A 9,443-nucleotide genomic window follows, 5' to 3' on the forward strand; every position below is an offset into this window, starting at 1 on the left:
GAATGGGCACAAATAAATCTCTTAGAAAAATAATGGCAGAAAAATATCTAAATTGATGAAAAACAACCTACAGAGCCAAGAAGAAAGTCACATACACCTCAGCATATCATAACTGAGTTGTTGAAAAACAAAATAAACTTTTAAACAAAGCCAGCCAAAAGAATGAAGGCTAAGCCTCACAGGAAAATGACAAGATAATGGATGATATTGTTAAAGTGTTAAAGGAAAAATATCAATCTAGAATTCTGTGTCTGCAAAGTGTTTTTCAAAAATAAAGGGAAATAAGTCATTTTCAAACAACTGAAGCTGAGAGAGCTCATCAGTAAGTATACTTGAGTTTCAAGAAATGCTGAAGAAAGTTTTTCATGGTGAAGGGGAATGATATCAAATGGAAAGCTGGGTCTTCCAGAAGAAATAAAGAGCACCAGAAATGCTAAATAATACTGTCTGAAGCAAAAACCTAACACATATATGCTGGGGTTTATAATATATGTAAAAGTAAAATACACGACAAAAATAGCACAAACTAAGGAAGTGGGTCAATGAAGTCATATGATTTTGAGATCCTTGTATTAGACTTAAGCAAGTATAAAGTTAATTCAGGGTAAACAGTGGTAAATTAAAAATATGTGTTATATGTTTAACCCTGGTTGTTCAGTCGCTCAGTCGTGTCCAACTCTTTGTGACCCCCTGAACTGCAGGATGCCAGGCTTCCTTGTCCTTCAGCATCTCCTGGAGCTTGCTCAAACTCGTGTCCATTGAGTCAGTGATGCCATCCAACCACCTCATCCACTCTCACTCCCCTTGTTCCTACCCTGAATCTTTCCCAGTCCTGGGGTCTTTTCCAATGAGTCAGCTCTTCACAACAGGTGGCCAAAGTATTGGAGCTTCAGCATCAGTCCTTCCAGTGAATATTCAGGGTTGATTTCCTTTAGGATCGACTGGCTTGATCTTGCTGTTCAAGGGACTCTCAAAAGTCTTCGCCAGAACCACAATTTGAATGCATCAATTCTTTGGCACTGGGTCTTCTTTATGGCTTTATAGTCCAACTCTCACATCCATACATGACTACTAGAAAAACCATAGCTTTAACTATACAGACCTTTGTCGGGCAAGTGATGTCTCTGCTTTTTAATATGCCATTTAGGTTTTTCATAGCTTTCCCTCCAAGGAGCAAGTGTATTTTAATTTTGTGGCTGCAGTCATCATCCTCAGTGATTTTGGAGCCCAGGAAAATAAAATCCGTCACTATTTCCACATATCCCTCATCTATTTGCATGAAGTGTTGGGACTGGATGCCATGACCTTGGTTTTTTGAATGTTGAGTTTTAAGTTAGTTTTTCACTCTCCTTTTTCACCCTCTAGAGGTTCTTTAGTTCCTCTTCACTTTCAGGCGTTAGAATGCTATCATCTGCATATCTGAGGTTATTGATATTTCTCCCAGAAATCTTGATTCCAGCTTGACATTTTACATGAGGTACTCTGCATATAAGTTAAACAAGCAGGGTTACAATATACAGCCTTGTCATACTCCTTTCCCAATCTTGAACTAGGCCATTGTTCCATATCCGGTTCTAACTGTTGCTTCTTGGTCTATGTACAGGTTTCTCAGGAGATAGGTAAGGTGGTCTGATATTCCCACCTCTTAAAGAATTTTCCACAGTTTGTTGTGATCTGCACAGTCAAAGGCTTTGGCGTAGTCTATAAAGCAGAAATAGATTTTTTTTTGAACTCTCTTGCTTTTTCTATGATCCAACAGATGTTGGCAATTTGATCTCTGGTTCCTCTGCCTTTTCTAAAATCAGCTTGAACATCTGGAAGTTCTCGGTTTACACACTGTTGAAGCCTGGCTTGGAGAATTTTGAGCATTACTTTGCTAGTGTGTGAGATGAGTGCAACTGTGTGGTAGTTTGAACATTCTTTGGCATTGCCTTTCTTTGGGATTGGAATGAAAACCTTTTCCAGTCCTGTGGCCATTGCTGAGTTTTCCAAATTTGCTGGCATACTGAGTGCAGCACTTTCACAGCATCATCTTTTAGGATTTGAAATAGCTCAACTGGAATTTCATCACCTCTATTAGCTTTGTTTGTAGTGATGCTTCCTAAGGCCCACTTGACTTCACACTCCAGGATGTCTGGCTCTAGGTGAGTGATCACACCATCATGATTATCCGGGTCATTAAGATCTTTTTTGTATAGGTCTGTGTGTTCTTGCCACCTCTTCTTGATCTCTTCTGCTTCTGTTAGATCCTTACTGTTTCTGCCTTTTACTGTGCCCATCTTTGCTTGAAATGTTCCCTTGGTACGCTAATGTTCTTGAAAAGATCTCTAGTCTTTCCCATTCTATTGTTATCCTCTATTTCTTTGCACTGTTCACTTAAGAAGATTTTCTTATTTCTCCTTGCTATTCTCTGGAACCCTGCATTCAGTTGGGTATATTTTCCCTTTCTCCTTTGCCTGTCACTTCTCTTCTTCTCTCAGTTATTTGTAAAGCCTCCTCAGACAACCCCTTTGTCTTCTTGCATTTCTTTTTCTTGGACCTCCCTGGTGGTTCAGATGGCAATTCCCAGAGCAACCATTAAGTAAAATAACGTGAAGAGGAATAGCTGAAGAGTCAATAGAGAATATAGAATACTAATTCCAAGTAGCGAAATGTGAAAAAATAACCTAAAATAAGGTAGAAGAACAAGGGTTAGATGGGACAGTAAGAAAGCAAGTGTCTTGAACAGGCACTTTAAGAAAGAAGCTATCTGGTTAGAAAAAAAAAACACATGAAAAAACACATTAGTCTTCATCAGAGAAATACAAAACTGCAACAAGATACCACTACAGACCCAGCAGTGGGGCTATAGTTAAAACTACTGACAATGCCAAATGTGGTCAAGAATATAGAGCTATAGAGCTCAAATATTACTGGCAGAATGTAAATGTATAGGCACCCGTGTTATTTATTTATTTATTTTTGGGCCATGCCACCTGGCGCGTGGGATCTCAGTTCCCCAACCAGAGATTGAACCCAGGCCTCAGCAGTGAAAATCTGGAATCTTAACCACTGGTGACCAGGGAACTCCCGAGGTACACCTTGTTTTATTCTGCTTTAATTTTTTTTTTTCTTTTCATTTTTTGGCTGCATCGCATGGTGTGGTATGTGGGATCCCAGCTCCCCAACTGAGTCAAAGGAAGCCAGAGTCCTAACCTCTGGACTTCCAGGGAAGTCCCTGGGATCAGTGACCTTTGATGTTACTATTGTAATTGTTTTGAGGCATAGTGAACCAGATTCACATAGGACTGCAAATTTAATGTGTGTGTGTTCTGGCTGCTTCCCCTATGGACTGTCCTTCCATCTCTCTCCCTCTCCTCAGGCCTCCCTGTTCCCTGAGTTGCAATATTGAAATTAAACCAGTTATTAATGATAACCCTACAATGACCTCTAAGTGCTCAGCAAAAGGAAGAGTCACATGTCCGTCAATTTAAATATAAGACTAGGAATGATTAAGCTTAGTGAGAAAGGCATGTGGAGAGCTGAGACAGGCTGAAAAATAGGCCTCTGGCACCGAACAGTTAACCAAGTTGTGAATGCAGAAAAGTTTCTGAAGGAAACTAAAAGTGCGACTCATGGACACATGAGTACAGAGAAAGTGAAGCAGCCTTGCTGCTGACATGGAGAATGTCTCAGTGGTCTGGAGAGAAGATCAAATGAGCCACAGCATTCCTTTAACCCCAAAAGTGAAACTTCTCAGTTGTAAACTTTGCGACCCCATGGACTGTGGCCTGCCAGGCCCCTCTGTCGCATGGAAATCTCCAGGCAAGAATACTGGAGTGGGTCTTCCCAACCCAGGATTGATCCTGAGTCTCTTGCGTTGCAGGCAGGTTCTTTACCATCTGAGCCACCAGGGAAGCCCTCCGTTAAGCCAAAGCCCAATCCTAATCAAAGCCCCAGCTCTCTTTACTTCTGTGAAGGCTGAGGGAGGTGAGGAAGCTGCAGAAGAACAGTGTAAAACCCGCAAAGGTTGGTTCATGAGGTTTTAAGGAGTGACGGTCTCCCCACAACATAGAACTGCAAGGTGAAGCAGCAAGTGCTGACCTAGAAGCTGTAGCAAGTTAACCAGGAGATCCAGCGCGGATGCTGAATGAAGGCGGCTACACGAAACAAAGTCCCTGGTGGGGCTTCCCAGGTGGCGCTAGAGGTGAAGAATCTGTCTGCCAATGCAGGAGACCTGGCTTGGTTCCTGGGTCAGGAAGATCCCCTGGGGAAGGAAATGAAGCGACGTAGCACAGCACACTAAACAATGGATTTTCAATGTAGACAAAACCAGTTTTTTAAAAAATATATTTTTCTTTTTTATTGCTTGCAGGGTCTTAGCTCCCCAATGAGGGATTGAACCTACACCCTTGGCAGTGAAAACCCCCAGTTCTAACCACTGGACGTCAGGGAACACCTTTATAATGGAAGAAGATGCCATCCAGGACTTTCAAGGCTGGAGATAAGAAGTCAATGCCTCAGAGGACAGGCAGACTTTCTTGTTAGGGGCTAAAGCAACTGGTGACTTCAAGTTGAAACCGAAGTTAGCTTACCGTTTCCAAAACCATGAGGCCCTTCAGGATTATGCTAAATCTGCTAGGTCCATGCTTTATAAATGGAATGACAAAGTCTGGATGATAGTACAGTACCTTACAACATGGTTTGCTGAGTATTTTTTTTTTTTTTTTGCTGAGTATTTTAAACCCACTGCTAAAAACTACTGCCCAGAAAAAAAGATTCCTTTCAGAATATTACTGCTCACTGATGATACACGGGGTCACCCAAGAGCGCTGATGAAGATGTACAATGAAATTTGTATTGTTTTCATGTCTGCTAGTGCAGCAGCCTTTTTTTTTTTGGAAAAAATTATTTACTTATTTTTGATTGCACTGGGTTTTCATTGCCACGAGTGGGCTTTCTCTAGTTGTGCACGAGCTTCTCATTGCAGTGGCTTCTCTTGTTGTCGAGCACAGGCTCTGTGTACACAGGCTTCATCAGTTAAGATGCACGAGTTTAGTTGCTCTGAAGCATGTGGGATCTTCCCAGACCAGGGATCAAACCCGTGTCCCCTGCGTTGGCAGTCAGATTCTCATCCATTGTACCACCAGGGAAGTCCCACAGCATCCATTCTGCAATACATGGATTAAGGGGTAATTTCGATTTTCGAGTTTTATTGTTTAAGAAACACATTTCATATGCTATAGGTGCCATAGATTGTGATTCCTCTGATGGATCTGGGTAACATACAATTGACCCTTGAACAATGCACGGACTGGGGGTTCCAACCCTCCTCACAGGTGAAAATCTGTGTAGTGCTATCTCAGTACTTCAGTGGAGGAAGTAACTGCAGATGTGGCGGAAATAGCAAGAGAAATAGAATTAGAAGTGGAACCTCAGACTTGCCTGGTGGTCCAGTGGTTAAGAATCCACCTGTCAATGTAGGGACACAGGTTCAATACCTGGTCTGGGAAGGTCCCACATGTCATGGAGCAACTAAGCCCTCGTGCCACAGCTACTGAAACCCATGCTCTAGAAGCCCATGTTCTGCAATGAGAAGCCACCATAATGAGAAGCCCTCACACTGCAGTTAGAGAGGCGCCAACTCTTGTCACAGCTAGAGAAAAGCCCATGTGTGCATGCTAAGTCGCTTCAGTTGTGTCTGACTCTTTTCGACCCCATGGACTGTAGCCCTCCAACCTCCTCTGTCCATGGGATTCTCCAGGCAAGAATACTGGAGTGGGTTGCCATGTCCTCCTCCAGGGGAGTCTTCATGACCCAAGGATCGAAACTGCATTTCCTGCAACTCCTGCATTGCAGGTGGATTTTTCACTGCTGAGCCACTGGGGAAGTCTAGAGGAAAGCCCACGCAGCAATAAAGACCCAGCACAGCCAAAAATAAAAATAAATAAATAAAATTATTTTTTTAAAAGTGTAGCGTGAAGATGTGACTGAGTTGCTGCAGTCTCATGATAACACTTTAACAGATGAGGAGTTGCTTCTTATGGATGAGCAAAGAAAGTGGTTTCTTGAGATGGAAACTACTCCTGGTGAAGATGCTGTGGAGATTGTTGAAATTATGACAAAGGATTTAGAATATGACAGAAACTTAGTTGATAAAGCAGTAGCATGGTCTGGGAGGACCGACTCCAATGTTGAAAGTTCTACTGTTGATAAAATATTATCAAACAGCATCACATGCTACGGGAAATCACTCGTGAAAGGAAGAGTCAATTGATGTGGCAAACTTCATTGTTGTCTTATTTTAAGAAATTGCACAACCACACCAATCTTCAGCAATAATCACCAGCTGTCAACACAGAGGCAAGACCCTCCACCAGGATAAAGATTACAACTCATTGATGATGGTTATCATAACTTCTATATGCACTGGGAAACCAAAAAAATTCACATGACTTACTTTATTGCGATATCTGCTTTATCACAGCGATCTGGAACCGAACCTGCAATATCTCCAAGGTGTGCCTATATAACCATTTTAGAAAGCACTTGACTGTTTGTTATAAAGTTAAATGTACACCTACACTGAAAGTTTATAATAAGGTGACGTTAAAGATATACCTACCTGGTGCCTCATCAATTCCACTCCTAAATATGTACTCAGGAAGAAACATAATATGGCCACAAAAAAAGTCTTGTACAAAAATGCTTCCAGCAGCTTTGTTCATAATAGCCCCAAACTGGAAACTACTCAAATGTCCATCTAGAGGAGAATGGATGAATCAACTGTGGTATAATGCAATGGAATGCTCCTCAGCAATAAAAAGGAACAAACACCTTAAATACTCAAAACATGGATGACTTAAAAATAGTATATCCAGTGATAGAGGCAGAATGAACAAGCAAAACCAATCACTTTTAAATACAAATTGGAACAGTGGTTGCCTCTGGGGTTGGGAGGGGATTGAGTGGAAAGAACCTCAAGGGAATTTCTGAGGTGATGGAAATAGCCTAAATCTTGATTGTGGTGGTGGTTACAGATTGAGCAATTGTCAAAACTCATAAAACTGAACATTATGATTTGTGCATTTTATTGAATGCAAATTATACATTGACTTTTAAAATGTACAAGCAAATTAAAGTTAAATTTTAGTTTTTAAAGACATATTGGTGTTGTTATTTAGTTTGAAATAAAGCATTATACTATATAACTACAAGGATATATTGTACAACACAGGAAATAGAGCCAGTGTTTAATCTTACCTATAAATGGGGTATAACCTTTAAAAATTGTGAATCACTATATTATATACCTGTAACTTATGTAATATTGTACATTAGTTATATTTCAATTAGAAAAGTAAATACGTGAAGTTAAAAAAATTATAGGGTGGTCTTTGACAAGACAATACACACACAATTTTTTACATCCAATTGATTTCAATTTTCTGTTTCAATGGTATGGTGGTGGTTTAGTTGCTCAATTGTGTCTGACTCTTGCAACACTATGGACTGTAGCCTGCCAGGCTCCTCTGTCCATGGGATTCTTTAGGCAAGAATACTGGAGTGGGTTGCCATTTCCTTCTCCAGTTCAGTGGTATAAGTCTTGAAAATCTTCACTTTCAAAGACAAATATCTAAGCTTCCAGGGCTTGCTTTACTAGAAGAAGACAGGCTTTTCTCAAAGAATACCAGCATTCTTCAAGGCTCTTTTAGTTAAACTCTACTTGTTATAAGTACTTTTGTTCTAAGAAAAATGAGTTCTTTAGCTAAATCACAATTCAGAAATACACTGTCTCAGAAAGAAAAGATTGTGGATTCATGGTTCAATTTTGATGATGCCCTAAAGATTGAAATCTTCCCTGGTTGCTCAGCACCAGGATCAGTGCTGAGAATCAGCTCTGCAATACATGAGACACAGGTTCGATCCCTGGGTCAGGAAGATACTCTGGAGAAGGAATGGCAACCCACTCCAGTATTCTTGCCTGGCAAATCTCCTCTGGACAGAGGAGCCTGGCAGGCTATAGTACATGGAGTAGCAAGAATTAGATAAGACTTAGTGACTAAACAACAACAAACAACAATTGAAATAAATTTTGAAAGAGTTATGAACTGTTGCTAGGTGTTGGCAGTTCCCTGAGCTGTCCAGCAGGTCCTTGCTGGTTAAAAAAAAAAAAAAAAAAAGAAATTGATATTTTGTGTCTGGTCTCTATCCTAAGAGAGCACTTTTCCAGGCCAGATCATTTGCAAAGGTGTTGTTGGCACTATATTCTCCTTTCATATTGTCAATTTGTGGATCTTTAGGAGCATAATAAATGATGACTTTGGGACCTCAGAGAAGTCTCATTCATATGGTTAAATATATCTAAGTAGTCCAATTCAAGGATAAAATTTTTTTGTTCAAAGCGTTGCCAGAAGTGCCTTTCTTTTTCTTTCAGAAGACAGTAAGACTTCTGCTGTTTGTTTGAATAAAACACTTGTCCTTTGAAAGCCAGTGAGGAGCACTTTCTGGACTCTGTTCCCATTTCCTGGTAAGCTTTTTGCAAATGCAGTGATTGAGGGACCTGTTTCTTCAGAAGTTGCTGACTTTATGAAAGTTGACAAAACATCTTTCAGAGACGTCAGAGAAGTCTTTACTGCCTGTGCATTGAGAGATGGCGACATGGAGAGTTTCATCACCAAGTCCAAATGAAATCAGCTTTGCAGGAGGTCCATCTGGTCAGAGAATGAAGCTTTTCTTCCCAGGCAAAGTTCTATTTGGCAAAGATCCTTTTTACTGCTTCCAAAATGTCCACAGTCTTTATAGTTTGCAAAAGCCACTCAGAAAGTAAGGATTCTTTGGTACTGCCGGCACACCAACAGTGAGGCAAATAAGAAAATCCCTCAGTTGGGACTGATGAGGCAGCTCTGTCCTCAAAGACCTGCTTCAAAATGTTGAAAGACATGTCATCTATTCTAGAATGTATCACACCACATGACAGGGTAACTGCTTCCAGCGTTTCCTTCTGATCCAATCCCCAAAACAGCCTGATAACTTCTGTGCACGTGCCATTGGAGTCTAATATGTCCCTCCGATGGCATGGGAGATTTTCCTCTGGGCCCCTGGTGAGCAATTTGGAGGATGCTCCAATAAAAGCTTACTGTGACATAGCAACTCCAAGTGTTGGAAGTGCTCCAGCTTTTTTGAGTGAAGTTTTCCTTACATAACCACTACCCCCACCCCAACATCTTTTAATGCATTTTCAGGATGGATAGATGTGTCATGCCCTTTCCATTTTGCTGATTCCATTCTTCCACTCACAAGAATTTTTCAGTACAGGAAACACTGTGGCTTTTGTATCCTGTCACGCTCCTTACTAAAAGCGAAACCGTTATGACTGATTCATGTTGGTGTATGGAAAAAGCAATGCAATAGTGTAAAGCAATTATCCTTCAGTTAAAAATAAATAGATAAATAAAAAGTGA

The sequence above is a fragment of the Muntiacus reevesi genome, chromosome 3 (genome assembly GCF_963930625.1).
Source record: "Muntiacus reevesi chromosome 3, mMunRee1.1, whole genome shotgun sequence".
NCBI classification, from domain to species: domain Eukaryota; kingdom Metazoa; phylum Chordata; class Mammalia; order Artiodactyla; family Cervidae; genus Muntiacus; species Muntiacus reevesi.